Here is a 15,851-nt window from a genome sequence, read left to right on the forward strand (position 1 = left end):
AAACTACATGGCAGTATCAGAGGATCAATCCTCATGATGTGTAGGAGTCCCATAGAGAACTCCACTAACATTCACATTAATTAATTAAAGGCTGTCTGGGGATGCATACATAATGAGTGGTCTTCCACTGCTCTGAGACCTCATCGCAGTTTTAGACTGCAGGTGGGAGAAACTAAGGCATATAAGAGAGCATTTATGACCTTTATTTAGGGAGTAACACTCACATGAAGCACACTTCTGACCCGCTACAGTGTCCTTAGAAATTGTTTAGACTTTATAATGAAAACAAAACAAGGAAAATGAGAAATCGTGCTTCTAAAGCCGACCAGCTTCCAGACAACCCCCCACTGGAACTCCAACTGGTTTCATGTACAACGCGTATGGGAGTAATGTTTACAAGTATTTAACAAAATGGGAAAGATTAACTAGGATGACTTAAATCTTAAATGGCCAAAGTGGGGAATGTTTGGCCTGCTAAAAGTAACATATTTGCGTGCACAAGTTGAAAAAATCTGTTATAAATCTAAAACAGAGTAGGAAGCCTATTATGATTGGCATTTAGAGGCTTCAAAAGGTAATAATGCTAAAATGATTTCTTTACAGGAGAATAACCATAAATTGGTAAAGATTGTGTCTGAATTAAAGAGAGATAAGAAGTCAGATGCTATCTGACTCCCTTTATCTCTTCCCCCTCCTCTGCCACCACTTTCAGCACCTCAGAGCTCATCTTCTTCTTCTCCCTAAGCACTCATATCCTTTCCTTTCTGAACTTCCATACCCAGATTTGTCCACTCTAACTCCTCTTCCCCCTCCTCCTCATCCTCTTCTTTCTCCTCTACCCCTAGAGGAGACAAGGAGTAACTCTTGGAGAGCAGATACTGAAAGCTCTAAAGTTATAGCGGCTCCCTTTAAGGAGAAACTTATTACTGGGAGAGGTGAGCCTGCTCTTGTATATACTCCTTGGATTAGAACTGAACTTAAGAATTTAACGAAGGACTTCCCAGACCCTTTGCAAGATCCTTTAGAGTTTGCACAGGAATTTGATTTAATTCTTAAATATTTGCACCAGGATATTCAGATTTATATCAGCTTGTAGATTTGCTGGTGTCTGAGGGCAAAGCAAAGGAATGTATAAAAGAGGCTGTTATGAGAGGTTCGGGGATTCAATCGGAGACGTAAAAGACACTTTCCACTCCAAACAAATAGACCGAAGGTATATTTTATTATATAGAGGATAGTAAAGGTGATAATCTGCAAACAGATCTAGATAGGTCAAGTATTAGAAGGGAAAAAACATCAGCCCGACTGGAAAGGGAAAACACCCACATCGGCTGAAGAGAAAATGACACAAATCAACCGGAAAGAGAAACACCAGGTTGACCGAAAAAAGAACACACCAAATCAATTACTTCATATCAAATCAATTACTTCACATCAAATCAGTTACTCACAACATCCACGCCCCACTGCCGGGAGAGCCCTGTCAATCGACACGGCTGGGCAAGGATCACACGTCCTGGGCAAGGTGTCCCTTCCACAGGTGGAACTCTCACCGGGTCTCAGTTTCCAGCAGTTTTTATACCATCAGTAATTTTCAGAGTAAGCAATTACAGAGTTTGCAGAGCAAGCATTTAGTGTTCCCATGTACAAAATGGTTATCAGTGGCTTACGTGCACTGAGCCCCCTGGCTAACATCCCGGCCCAGTAGTTGTGTACGCGCATTGTTCTCTTTGGCTATCATCCCAGCCTGGCACAGATGGCCAGTCCATCCCGTGCTACAACGCTCCAAGAGCCTTGAAATGTTACAACTTGCAACTCCCTCCGTGAGAGAAAGGCCAGTTCCCACCACACAGAAAGCAGCTTTTATATTTCTTTTTGTGCTGGTGGCTCTAGGTCAATGGAGCCGCCAAACATGGCTGTACTCATGTCAAGACAGAGGCAAACTGGAGAAATCCCCAGGATTTTCATAAACATGAGCCTGATGACCTTAAGAATTGTATAAATATTGTTTGGGAATTATATAGAGCCATTCCTGTGATATTTTTCAGGAGAGCAGATTGGGCTAAAGTCCATGAATGTAAGCATAGACCTGAAGAATCTATTTTTGATTATTTTGAAAGGCTTGAGAAAACCTTCAAACAACGTTCTGGGATGGCTCCCGAAAGTTTTCAAGATCATCAAAATGATCCAATTTTAAATTCAATTTTCTTAGTAGGATTAGGGAATTAGCAAAGTTAACTAAAAGGATGAATTGGATTGGACTTTAATGCACACTAGTGCTCTTGTCACTATTGTGGATAAACTATCTAAAACCTTACAAAAGAAAGAAAAAGCCACTAAGGTTATGAGTATACAACTGCAACAGCTTAGTGGCCCAATGAAAGCCATTCTTTTAAAATCTAACCAGAAATGGAATGACTGAACTTGTTACTATTGCAAAAAGTGGTCGTTTCAAACGAGATTGCTGTAAACTCCGATGAGATTTAGAGAGTGGCAAGAGTAAATAGGAATAGGAATGCTCCGAGGGTTACATTTCCCCTCCTCCTCACAAATGCTTTAAGGGAAATAGAGATAACTATAGCAGGGGAAATTTCCAAGGCCCTGATAGATACAGGGACTACATTATCTGTCCTTAACCCTACCCTTATTCGTTGCCCTCTCCCTTGGAGTAAACAAACAATTCAAATGGTAGGGGTTTCAAATTTTCCAATGCAGGTTTTAAAATCAGAATCAATAATTTTTCAATTAGGAACCATTGCAAGAAAAGATGTGTTTCTCCTAGTAAAGTGTGCTCCAATTCATTTGATTGGATGAGATCTAGAAGTATACAATGCCCATATTGCCTTGTCACAAAAAAGTGAAGTGCTTCTAGATTTAGAAAATTGGGATGTTGGCCAAAATTTACTGAAAGGTTGATGATTGTAAAATCGATGACTCAAATAGAAGAGGAGGAAACCGATGAATTATTATTACAAGTGCCTGGAGAATTATGGTCATCACCCTCTTCAGATATTGGGAAAATTAATTCAGTCACTCCCATTAAGTTGACTGTTGACAACTCTAAGCCTCTATCTAATATTCAGCAATATCCACTTAAACCAGAGGAATTAAATGGGAAAAAGCCTATCATTCAGGAATTTCTTGAAAAGGAACTTATAATTCCTTGTACCAGTCCTTGTAATACACCTAGCTTGCCAGTAAAAAAGCCAAATGGGAAAGAGATTTACTAAAGATCTGAGAGCTATAAATAACATCATGATTCCCCAACATCCTGTGGTTCCAAATCCACATGCTTTGCTCTCAGCCATTCCAACTAACAGCTGCTATTTTTCAGTCATTGATTTATGCAGTGCCTTCTTTACCATTCCCACAAAAAAGAATAGTCAGTATCTTTTAGCCTTCACGTGGGAAGATCACCAGTATACCTGGACAGTTATGCCAGAGGGCTATATTGAAGGCCCTACTTACTTTTCCCAGATACTCAAGGCTGATTTAGCTAATATAGATTTCCCTAATGACTCCATTTTAATTCAATATGTGGATGATCTGCTCTTGTGTTCAAAGACTAAGTTGGACTCTCAGAAGGACAGAATTTATCTGTTACAACAGTTAGCATCTAAGAGGCATAAAGTGTCCAAGGGTAAACTTCAATTTTGCCTGCGTATTGTAAAATATATGGGACACTTATCATCTAAGGATGGACTATGGATTGATTCTGAAAGGTTTAAGGGAATCTTGGCTTTTTCTCCCCCTAGGCAAAGAAACAATTAAGCGGATTCCTAGGTCTAACTGTATATTACAGGAACTAGGAACTCAACTTTTCAGGTATTGCCCAACCTTTATATAAATTACTAACGTTTAACAAGCCTGATTTAATTGACTGTATGCCAGAAGAAGAGAAGGCAGTAACTACCTTAAAGTCTATTTTGGTTGAAGCAGCAGCCTTAGAGCACCCTAATTACAGCATGCCATTTTTACTTTTCATACACAAAAACAAAGGAAATACCTTACATGTGTTAACTCAAAAACATGGAGATCAACATCGACCTATAGAATATTATAGTCAGCAGTTAGACTCGGTAGCAAAACAGCTTCTACCCTGTATGAGAGCTATTTCAGCAGCAGCCCTCTTATTCAAAATCACTGAAGAAGTATTGATGGGGTCTCCTTTAACTATCTATGTTCCTCACTCAGTTGAATCTTTCCTAAATTCTCATCACACACAGCACTACTCTGTAAGCTGACTGGCCTCCTATGAAGTCCTGTTGCTCTCCGCATCTGATGTTACTTAACATGATGTAATAATCTTAAACCTGCAACTTTACTTTCAGTACCACAGGAGGAAGATGCCCATGACTGCATTTTATTAACTGATTACTTTCTTACTTCTAGGGATGACTTGCCAGAGACTCCCATTGATAACGCTGATCTAATTTGGTTTACAAATGGGTCTTACTTAAAGGATTAACAAGGACATTATCGTGCTGGATATGCAGTAACATCCTCAGTGGACATAACTGATAGTTCTTATTTACCAGAGATAAAGTCAGCACAGCAAGCTGAATTACTTGTTTTAACTTGAGCTTGTCAATTGGCCAGAGACCAGGTAGCAAATGTCTACACTGACAGCTATTCTGCTTTTAGAATAGCACATGACTTTGGAATGCTGTGGAAACAATGAGGGTTTTTAACCTATAAAGAATGAGGAAAATGTTGCAGAATTATTAAATACTATACAGCTACTGAGACAACCAGTAATTATTAAAATACCAGGGCATTCCAAATCTGATACTTTGGAAGCTAAAGGAAACTGACTTGCTGATGCAACTGCTAAGTAAGTACCTTTGAAACATTGTCCTGTCCAGCCTTGAGAATTCTTGCTGCTTCCTATTAACTTTGCCAGCCCTGTAAATAATTTCCTTCTACAGGCTCAAGAAATCGCCATTGAAGTAGAAAAATAGATGTGGCAACAAAAGGGGAATTTTTGATACCACCTCATAGATGTAGTTTGGACTCAATAAGAAATCCATAGTGTCTACTGGAGCACAATTGCCACTGCTCCAGCATATCCATCAATTAACCCATTGGGCAAATGAAAATATGATTTTACGGAGAAAACAATACTTTTAGAAACTTTCTCCCATGGTGGCTCATAAAGCCTATACTCATTGTGTTATATGCCCAAAGTATCATCGAGGGAAACCACTTCATGGGTCACAAGGCCACTTTCCCTTTCCTAAGGGACCCTTTGAGCTATTACAATTGGACTTTGTTCAAACGCTATTATCTCAAGGATATAACTATATCTTAGTAATGATCAGTATGTTCTCACATTGGGTTGAAGCCTTTCCTTGCAGAACAGCAACAGCTCTAGCAGTAGGTAAATTACTATTGGAAAGAATAATTCCTGTTTGGGGAATGCCTACTGAATTAAACAGTGACCAGGAGACTCATTTTACCAGAAAAATAATTAAATCTATTTGTAACATTTGGCCATTAATGCAGTATTTCCACTTCACTTACCATCCCCAATCATCAGGATTGGCGGAAAGAGCTAATGGCACAATCAAAACTTTTGGAAAAGCTTTCAAAAACATTTAATCTCTCATGGCCAAAAGCTATTCTGCTAGTGCTCCTCTATCTTAGATCTACACCCTTTGTAAACCTCAGCTGTCTCCTTTCAAGATGATAACTAGACTGTGTAATTAGAGGAAGGAATGTATGAACCAACTTTTCTTAAATGAGATACCTTATATTATTGTCAAGGTCTCATTGAGACACTTAAAAGAAACACGAGGTTGGTCACTGATTCTTTTCATAGTGAGCTCCTAGGAGACAAAGACCTTAAGGATCATGGATTACAATCTGCGGATTTTTTTTATTGGAATAAAACAGATAAAAGACTCTTTGCAGCCCTGTTGGAAAGGACCACATCAGGTACTTTTAACCAACTCGTGTTCTGCAAAATTAAAAGGCATAGGCTCATGGATTCACACTTATTTAAAAAGTGTTCTCCACCTAAGTGGATTTCAACTCCCGTCTCTGACACCCAGCTTCAACTGACCAAGACAAATACCTCCAAACCACGATCAGAAAAAGACAGTGTGTGTTGTAGACATCTGTCCCAAGACTCCAGACCAGCCCTGTATTCCTAGTCTTATGTCTCCTCATTTAAACCCTTGTAATGTTTGAATTTTATGTAATTTCTACAACAATCAACTTCTAGGTTGCCTTACCTTTTGCCTGCCCAATACTTTACTCAACCCAAGTCTATAAGATAGATTAGAATCTAATTACAAAACTTTTTAAATTAATAACAAAAATTCCATTTAAGATTTCTTGATATTATGTTTGTTTTTCCAATCCACATCTGAATTCACCTCTGATAGCAATGTTTTTCTGCAATGGGCACATTCCTTTGTTATGCACAAAAATCAGTCCAGTTGTTGGATATGTGGCCAACATCCCCTTTCTAGTACATCTGGGTTACCTTGCTGGGTTTCTTTCTTTCAAGGCACAGATTGGAAGGCTTTAAAGCAATTTATTATGATGGAAGGATCTAGGTCCAGTGTTTGCAGTTTGCCTGATATTACTAATTATGATCCTGAAACCTGGCCAATAGTCCATGCTATTAATGATGCAAGGCATAGCTACTCTCTTTCTGTTATTCAGACCATCCAATTATCCCAACAATTTGCAAATGAAGAAACTCGATATCACAGTAAGAATGATGGAGGGTCCCATAAATTTGGGGTGGATATGTTTGGCTTACTCCTAGCCATGGATCTTTAAACATATTGGTACCTTTATGTTGACAACAAAGAAATAATTCCAAACATTTGAAATATGAGCTCTATATCCTGTCAGAATACTATCATACTTAAAGAAAGTGATTGGTTTTGGAAACCAGGTATTTAATGAGTGGCTCCTAATGGAACTCAGTGGTTATGTGGAACAAACATCTGTCCTTAACTACCAACCAGATGGCTAGGATGCTGCACCCTGGGCTTTCCTTAGATACAGGGAAGGATTCACCCTGAGCTAATATTTGTTGCCAATCTGCCTCTTCTTAAGGCCAGATGGGTTCATTCAATTTTCTACTGGTATGACCACCTAGCAGCTATATTTGTTCCTTCTTTAGGGCTAGAAGATGTCATATCACATATAGAAGCTCTGACTAAATTTACTCAACAAGCCCTTAATGATAGTCAAGCAGGAATAGCCTTATTAAATACTAAAATTTCTTTAATGAGAAAGGCTATCCTTCAAAATTGAATGGGCTTAGATATTCCAACAGCAATCCAAGATGGTACATGTGCAATCACTCAAACTGAATGCTCTCTTTGTATACCTGATGAATCTTCCAATGTGTCATCTCTGCTAAAGCACATGAAAAAATAGGTGAATGCCTTAAGCATTCCTACACCCAGTCTTGATTTGTGTGGTTGGCTCTCTTTAGGTATCAGTTCCATTTTTTGATCCAGATTGCAATTCCTATTTCTATTACTCTTTGGAATCCTTGTGTTAGTCATATACTAAAACCAATTACTGTTTTCTTTACTCAGTGTTGTAAGACTGACATGTAGGCTAGAAAAATGATTGCTCAGCAGCTTGAGATAGTTGATTGATCTTATAACCCTGGATGAATTTCCTTTTCTGATGTAGACTGCCTAAGAAATCATTTTTAAAAATAATATTTTCAAATATTGAATTCTCATTGTTACTGTATCTCTTCTATAATTGGAAACAATGTAAACATAAGGAGTCATGTAAAAGAACACGTATAATTATAAAGTTTGTGTAACAACCTAAAGTTAATTGAAAAACCTGTAAAATGCTTCTGTTAGCGCAGACAAATTAGCTGAGATAGAAATAATCAAATGTTAGCATAAGGGAAGCCATCCTGTAGAAGGAAGCCGTGTTGGAACTATAAATGACCCTGACTCACCAGGTTCCCCCTTCTGCCTCATTCTTGAAGTGCACTTTGGAGGAACACTTAGAACTGCATGAAGGCAAGCCAGTAAACAGCCAGTCAGTCATCGGTATCAAGAACGACTTGTTAGCAGAAGATTGAACTCCTCTGTCTTAACCATTCCTTCTCTCTCTATGATAAGCAAATAACTAATGTTTTCTTAGATTCCAAAGGAATGTCACGTTCTGCAGATCCAAAAGTTTTGTCTAGGAGAATCTGCCTAGGGTCTGCGGTCATTGACACCTGGCACTCCTGAGCCCCTTTCCCTTTCCTTGCTTCTTTAGTTACACTCATATGTAAATATCAGTTTCTTTAACGTTTAGCTTCACATATGCATGAAGCCAGTGTTGAGATTAGAGCACTGACCTCCCCCACTCACACAACGCAAGTAGAAGTTATGAGTTGTTAGGGCCCAAGCGGCCTCATGCTAACTTTTTGGCTGGTTACGGGTCCTTTGAAGTTTTATTACAGGGAAATTGATATCCAGAGGGTATCAAGAAGCTGAAGCTTCCCAGAACCCAGCTCCTTGACTTCCTGGCACCAGAATCCAGTAACCATAGTGAAGGGAGACAACCAAGGACACCCAGCTGTGGATTCCCTTATCTTGATATCCTCCTCCCTGCAAGCAGCCTCACAACGTCAAACATAAGCTAATGGGAAGGTACCAACCTGCAAGGCCACATACTCTCCCTTCCCTACTTAAAACCTCAAATAAAAACCCCTACCATTTTTCTGTCAAGGAGGCAGATTTGAGCTCTAGCTCCCATCTCCTTGTCTGGCTGCCTTTTGATAATAATAATAAAAACCTTTTCCTTGCCATAAGCGTGGTGTTCCAGTTTTATTGGCCCCTCTTGTGTGGTGGGAAAAGGAACCTGTCTTTGTGTCCAGTAATACTTCCTCTGTTAATATATACACCTCTATGCTTGTCCATTACATCTGACTATTTCCCCTCAACATGGACAACTGGGCAAATTGATAAAATAAAAGCCTAGCACTTCAGGGACATGATAGACCCAAGGCAAGCAGTAACCACCTTGGTGCCAAAGGATAATATTTTGATCATCAATGCTTTCTATCAAATATTATAGATAAAAGGGAGAAAACGATGAATAAATGATAAGCAATAGAATATATTGGAGTATATGAGAAAGTCATTTGGTTTAAAACTAATTCAGCCTGACCTTGTTTTCCCAAAAGGGCCTGACGTGGCCTGTTGAGCATGCATTTATAGCTGCTTTATACATTTACAATGTCCCAAAGACAAGAATGATGCCCTTAAAGATAGGGATGTAGCTTCCCTTCATATGGGCATTTCCTTGAGGATAAGTATCTCTTCCTAAAAGCTAAGGATTAATTACTGACCTGCTGTGGTCACTTTGTGACCACTGACCTGCTGACCACTGACCTCCTGTGTTCACTGATTTGCTGTACTAGCAAAGCCATCTCATGACTATTGTAAAAGGGACATACCTATCATATGTGATGTATGTTCTTTGTTCCAATACAGTATATAACCACTCTGTACACCCCACTTCTTTGGGGTGCTTCCTTCCTTTGTGAAGGTGCTCTCCCAAGCCATACAGTCCTTAGGGTTGGTGCATAATCAACTCATCCCAATTTTGATTTATAGATTGATTGTGAATTATTTGCATCAACACCAGAGAGAAGTTGAGCCAAGGGATCCTGGCCCTTTTGTCAATCTTTAACTTAATTAACTAGTCTGTTACCCCAAGCAATTGTTGGTCAGGTTTCTCTCTGTGATCGCTGCCTTCCAAATTTTTAAATTTCTAAAAATTGGGGTAAATAGAGTGGACTCATTTGGGGACCTTTAATGTTGGAGGGGTGCAGTAGAGGGTCTCTTTGACCCACTCAACCTTAGGTAGTACTGTATTAAAACCTTTGTTTTAACCCTGTTAATGTCTGTATCATTCATCCCATTTTTGAATAATCAGCCAAAGATTTTCATCCTGCTAGGATGAGTCTCATTACTCTTCCCTTTCTGATTTCTCTTGTTACCCCCCTTTCAATATTTGGTTTATTTGCTTTATTTCCTAATAACCCTTTTAAAAATTTTGACTTTGTTTGGAAGAGTTCCTTGATTCTCCCCTCAGCTTCTTCCCATGCTCTTGTTAACCAACCTAATATTTTCATTAGCATCTGTTAGACCTGTGGGAGGAAGCTGAGACCACAAATTTGATTAAGTTTGTAAGGTTAGTTGTTATTTCTTTGTATTTCTAATTTTCTCTTTCTATAAGTACCAATAAAACAGCTGATTATGTTGAGCAGTCTCTAAAAATATTTTCCAATTTAGAAGATTTTCAAGTTTAAAATATCCTTCTTCTGGGCTGGCTCCATGGCTTAGCGGTTAAATGTGCATGCTCTGCTACTGGCGGCCCGGGTTCGTATCCCAAGCACGCACCGACACATTGCTTCTCTGGCCATGCTGAGGCTGTGTCCCACATACAGCAACTAGAAAGATGTGCAACTATGACATACAACTATCTACTGGGGCTTTGGGGAAAAAAAAAAAAAAGGAGGAGGATTGGCAATAGATGTTAGCTCAGAGCCGGTCTTCCTCAGCAAAAAGAGGAGGATTAGCATGGATGTTAGCTCAGGGCTGATCTTCCTCACAAAAAAAAAAAAAAACTTGTAAAATATCCTTCGTCTGGCCATTGATGAGTAGGGTTTAATAGTGACTCAAACCAATAAGCCTTTTATGGCTTAACTATGGATGTAAGAGGTTTCCCCAAAAGGGAGTGCAAAAGAAGCATCCATTACAAGATCCACAATGTTCATTCCCAAAAACAATCTAAGAAAACAGAGGTCTTCATCGGGAAGACAGTAAGGATGGTATAGTGAAAAGGCTGTCTCTGGTCTTCCCTGGAAATGGGAGATGCCTCTAGCCACAAACCTGCTAATCTGAGCCGGTAGGCAGATACTACTGGAATGCGATTTTTCCAGCACTAACAAGCAATGAAGGATGAGATGAAAAAGGCCCCTTATGGACTGGGACTCCTAATGAAAAACTCCCATGAGAGCTGAAACAGCCATACAAAGAGAATGTGTCTCAGAATCCCAGTCTATTCAACTGGCTGCCAAGATGCATGCTGATACATACATCCTCCAGGTGGCAGAGACCAGAGAAGACCTCACTGGTCACAAAGCCAAACTCTCAAGACATAGAACAAGACACAAGAAAAAAACACATAGCAGCTTTAGCTACGCCTTAGCTCTTGGAGCCAAACTAATATCTAAGAGGGATGTGCTGTGGGGTTGGGGATTATGTGGTGTTTTATAGAGTACCTTATTGAACAGAAATTTCCTTGAGGTTGGTGTCCATCTATCCCATTCTGTGACCAAATTATCCTATCATGAGAATCTTCTGGACCTGGCAATCACCTTAATGGTTCTTAAATGCTTGATCCATGCCCACCAATTTTGCAACTTTGGCTTCCAATACATTCCTTAGCAATAGCTTTTACCACGTGTGCTGTTAACCCACAGCAAAAGTTCAGCACACTCCACTTTGGTAGCCCAGGTTCACAGGTTTGGATCCCAGACATGGACCTACGCCACTAATCAGCCACAGGTGGCAGTGTCCTACATATAAAAAAGTAGATCAATATTGGCACAGATGTTACCTCAGGGCTAATCTTCCTCAAGCAAAAAAACAGGAGGATAGGCAACAGATGTTAGGTCAGGGCAACCTTCCTCACCAAAAAAAAAAAAAAAAAAAAAAAAAGAGGAAGGAGTGGGAAGAGTCCCTGTAGTTCCTCAGAGGCATATCATTGGGAATTAGTAGGACATCAGAAAGGCTGGTTATAAGGCTGAAGGCACCTGAAGCACATAAATAACAATCTGTTTTCCAATGTTCTGTTTCTTTGAAATAACAGCAGAAACTAGGAGGTTTTTGCTTTTGTGTATAGTGTTGAAGATTAAGAATTTTGGTGGTCTTTTTTATAGGTAACTCACCTAGGGTGTGAGTGAGCTGATTTGCCAAATTAACTAAATCTGGAGTGGACATAGTTTCCCATTCCACCCTGGTCCTTTTAACTAAAAGGGAAAGGTCTCAGTTCAGCCGGTTAATAAACACAGAGTTAAAACCCACCCAAATGGATTTAACATCTGAAGGAAGACCAGAATTTTGTTTGAAAACATTCAGAAGGCAATTATAATAGTCATGAACAAGTTCATCAGGTTTTTGTGCATAAGCCTGAATTTTGTTCCAATCAACAGGCTTAGGAAAAGCTACTGTAATTGCTTGGTGGATTTTCCCCTCAAGTGATTTAGCCTCTTGCCAAAAATTAGGGGTTTGTTTTTCCAAATCCCTTTCAGTCTTTCCCATTGGGCAAGGTTCATCTGATGTTTGGCTTGACCCTCACTACCAAGCATGTGGACAAACTGATATAGGTCTGAAAAACCAGATCGGTATGTTTGTATAACTATATTAAATTCTTCAGGAAACCTACAGGGACCCTCAGTTACTTACAAAACCCTCTAACAATGGCTGGTAGTTCAACCAGGGAACATAAGAGATTTGAGATTTGTTTGCATTCTCAGAAGACTTAAGAGCTTCTGAAGGATTCAGTGGAGGAAGAAACAGGGAGAGGCTTAGTGAAAAAGGGAAGTTTGGTGAAAGAATTAGAATGGGGAAGCTGAGGGTATAGAGGAGGTGTAGGCAGAATAGAAGGGAAGGAGGAAGATGGTGCTATATTCAGCACCTAAGCACAAGGTGGCTGATGCATGTCTGGAGACAAAGGGGGTGGGGGAGGGGAAAGAGTGGCTTTGAAGCCATTTTTGTCTTTCTTTAATTGTTTATTTGTTTCAGTTAATATTAAAATTTTATTTTGCAGAGAGGCAATTTTAGACTCCTAGAAATGTTTGGAAGCCCCCAAATACCAATAGAGATAGCTGTTCCATTCAGTTTGGCAATTTCAGAGTTATGGTTGTCCAATTTGGTTTTGAGAAAATTAAGTTTCAGGAGTTCAAAAGTTCCCCATTGCAGTCATTGGTGTTCTAAATTACTTTTCATTAAGTTGGTTCATTTAGTCAGGAAAGTGCATGAGGATGACCCATGATTTTTAAACATAAAACCAGCCAGAGTCTCCAAATGGGGGTCAGAACCGTTAACCATTTAGATGATTGGGATCCCATTTCTCAGAGGTCATTCTCTAGAGCAAAAGGAAAATTTTGAAATAGGCTGCAGGCCAAATACCAGCACAACTCCAATAGGAAAGCCTGGTTTCAACAGGAATCAAACCAAAGACCAGCACAGTTCCAGTAGGAACAGTCTGGTTCTAAAGGAACCAGACTACAGTCTAGCACCATTCCAATAGGAACAGCCTGATTCGAAAGAAGTCAGGCCAAAGACTGAACAGCACAGTGCAGTAGGAACAGTCCTGTTCCAAAAGGAATCATGCCAAAGACAAAATGAGTAATTGCAAAAAAGGATGAAGCCTTTAACAGAAAGGACAGGTTCTGAATAAAGCCTGAAGAGCTTGAAACTCAAGGAGAGTGGAGCTCGAGATCTAGGAGAAAACTTACCCTCAAACTTGTGAAAGATAATCAACAGAAACCTTAAATCAGTCTGGAGGCCAGAATGGGGAGCTCTCATGCCCTGTGTCCATAGGAAAGCCCAACAGGAAAGAAAAAAACTTTCTCTTCCTGCCTAGCAACAGCTCAGCCAATTAGAGACAGTCACAACCCAGCCAATGAAAAGCCACTACACTTCAAACTTGCAGTCTCCTCCAATGGACTGCAATAGTTCTCCCAACTTCTGCTTCCTCTCTGTAAAAGTTTCTCCTCCCCTTGTTACTCCAGACTTGCCTGTGGTCATCAGGTTTGTAGACCTCATTTGCAATTCTTTGCTGATTCTGAACAAATGTATTTTTGTTGGATAAATAATTAGCTGTCTATTTGTTAAAGTCAACAATTTTATGGCTCATCCAGGGATTCAGAGAAGACTCCCAGTGACTCCAAGCCTAGTGAGCAAACAAATGTAGTACCCACGAAAGAGTCTGTTGAACTTTCTGCTTTTCTCTCCAACCCTGGGGTTTGAGGGTACATCTTTCTCTTGGATCTTTCACCCTCTTTGCCTTTGAGGATCTCCAGCGTCTATTCAGGATCTATTTAAAGGCTGCATCTCTCTCTGGTTAAGGCCTTCTTTTATCTGCAGATACTTAGTTGGCTCTTCAGCTTGACTCTTCTCAATCAGACTGTTTCATTGGAACTGGTTGCTCAGCCTTAGACCTGATTCTTCTTGAATCAGACTGTTTCATTGGAACTGTGCCCTTCAACTTTTGGCCCAGTCCCTTTGGAATCAGGCTGTTCTATTGGAACTGTGCTGTTTACCCTTTGGCCTAACTCCTTGGAATTAGGCTGTTCTAGTGGAACTGTGCTTTCAGTCTTCAGCCTAACTCCTTCAACATTAGGCTGTTCCAGTGGAACTGTGCTGTTTAGCCGTCAGCCTGATTCCCTCAGAATTAGGCTGTTCTTTTAGAACTGTGCTGGTATTAAGGATAAGGTCGTTTTAAAAGTTAAAGTAGGAAAGAAATAGTACAAGTAGAAAAAAAGTGTAAGTATAGATATTTTCAGTCACTCCTGGAACCTCTGTTTTGTTAAAATTTCACTGCATCTGTCTCTGATAAAGAACAGGCAAATACATTTATGCAAATAAAGACAGTGTGTCATTGAGCTGGAAGTGATTTACATGGCAAGGGAGATCATATGAATCCTGTTTTCATATCCTGGGGGTCTAGGGGTATATGCTAGTAGCTAGGCTTTTGCATGAACACAGGGAGAGAGCTTTCTGCATCTCTGGCCTCAACAGGGTGGCTTGACCATAGAGGCTGTTTTTCCCTGTGGATGTGTCTCAGAACTTCAGAGTAGGAACTGAGTCTGAGCAGAAGTTCCTTGGAGAAGATGCCCTCCTCATCCACATTGATCTTCATGGTCATCTTTTTCCTGGAGTCGTTGGCTGCAATGTTCCAGAATGGCTTTATGGTTGCTGTGCTGGGCAGGGAGTGGATGCGATGCCACACACTGCCCTCAGGTGACATGATTGTGACCTGCCTGGCTGCCTCCCGGTTCTGCCTGCATGGGATGGCCCTCCTGAACAACCTCATGGGCTCCTTTGGTTTTCGTTCCAGAGTTAACTATTTCAACATTTCCTGGGTCTTTATCAACACACTCACTTTTTGGCTTACTGCCTGGCTTGCTACCTTTTACTGTGTGAAGATCTCATCCTTCTTTCATCCTATCTTCTACTGGCTGAAGTGGAGGATTTCTCAGTCAGTGCCCAGGCTTCTGCTGGGCTCCCTGATCATATCTGGTGTGACAGTCATCTCATTAGCCAGTGGGCATAGCATTCTTGTGCAGATGAGTGTCTCTCAGAGTTCCCATGGAAACAGCACCCTGGCTGAAAGAATACAGACCATCTATCGCAACTTTTTTCTGCCTAATAAAGTGCTTGTGTTGTTAATTCCCTTCCTCCTGTTTCTGGTGTCCACACTCTTGCTCATATTCTCACTACACTGGCATTTGCAGCAGATGAGGAGCCACAGACCCGACCGACATGATCCCAGCATCCAGGCTCATATTGTGGCCCTGAGGTCACTTGCTTTCTTCCTCATCTTCTACACATTATATTTCCTGTACCTGATTATTGTTTCTATGCATATCACAACCCTGTAGAATCAGTGGCACTGGGCCTGGGAAGTGGTGAGCTATGCAGGCATCTGTCTGCACTCCAGCATCCTGTTGCTAAGCAGCCCCAAGCTGAGAAAGGCCCTGAAGATGATGCTTTGGAAAACCCTGGAGAAATGGTTGTTGATCTCAAGTTATCAGTATCAATAACCACTATCAATGGACAAGCCCATAA

The 15,851-nt window shown here is 40.4% G+C and overlaps 1 pseudogene; it reads left to right on the top strand.

Annotated features, from left to right (window-relative positions):
* The first annotated feature begins 14,866 nt into the window (after positions 1-14,866).
* Positions 14,867-15,851, top strand: LOC131422455 (taste receptor type 2 member 134-like; annotated as a pseudogene).

The sequence above is a fragment of the Diceros bicornis genome, chromosome 3 (genome assembly GCF_020826845.1).
Source record: "Diceros bicornis minor isolate mBicDic1 chromosome 3, mDicBic1.mat.cur, whole genome shotgun sequence".
NCBI lineage: Eukaryota > Metazoa > Chordata > Mammalia > Perissodactyla > Rhinocerotidae > Diceros > Diceros bicornis.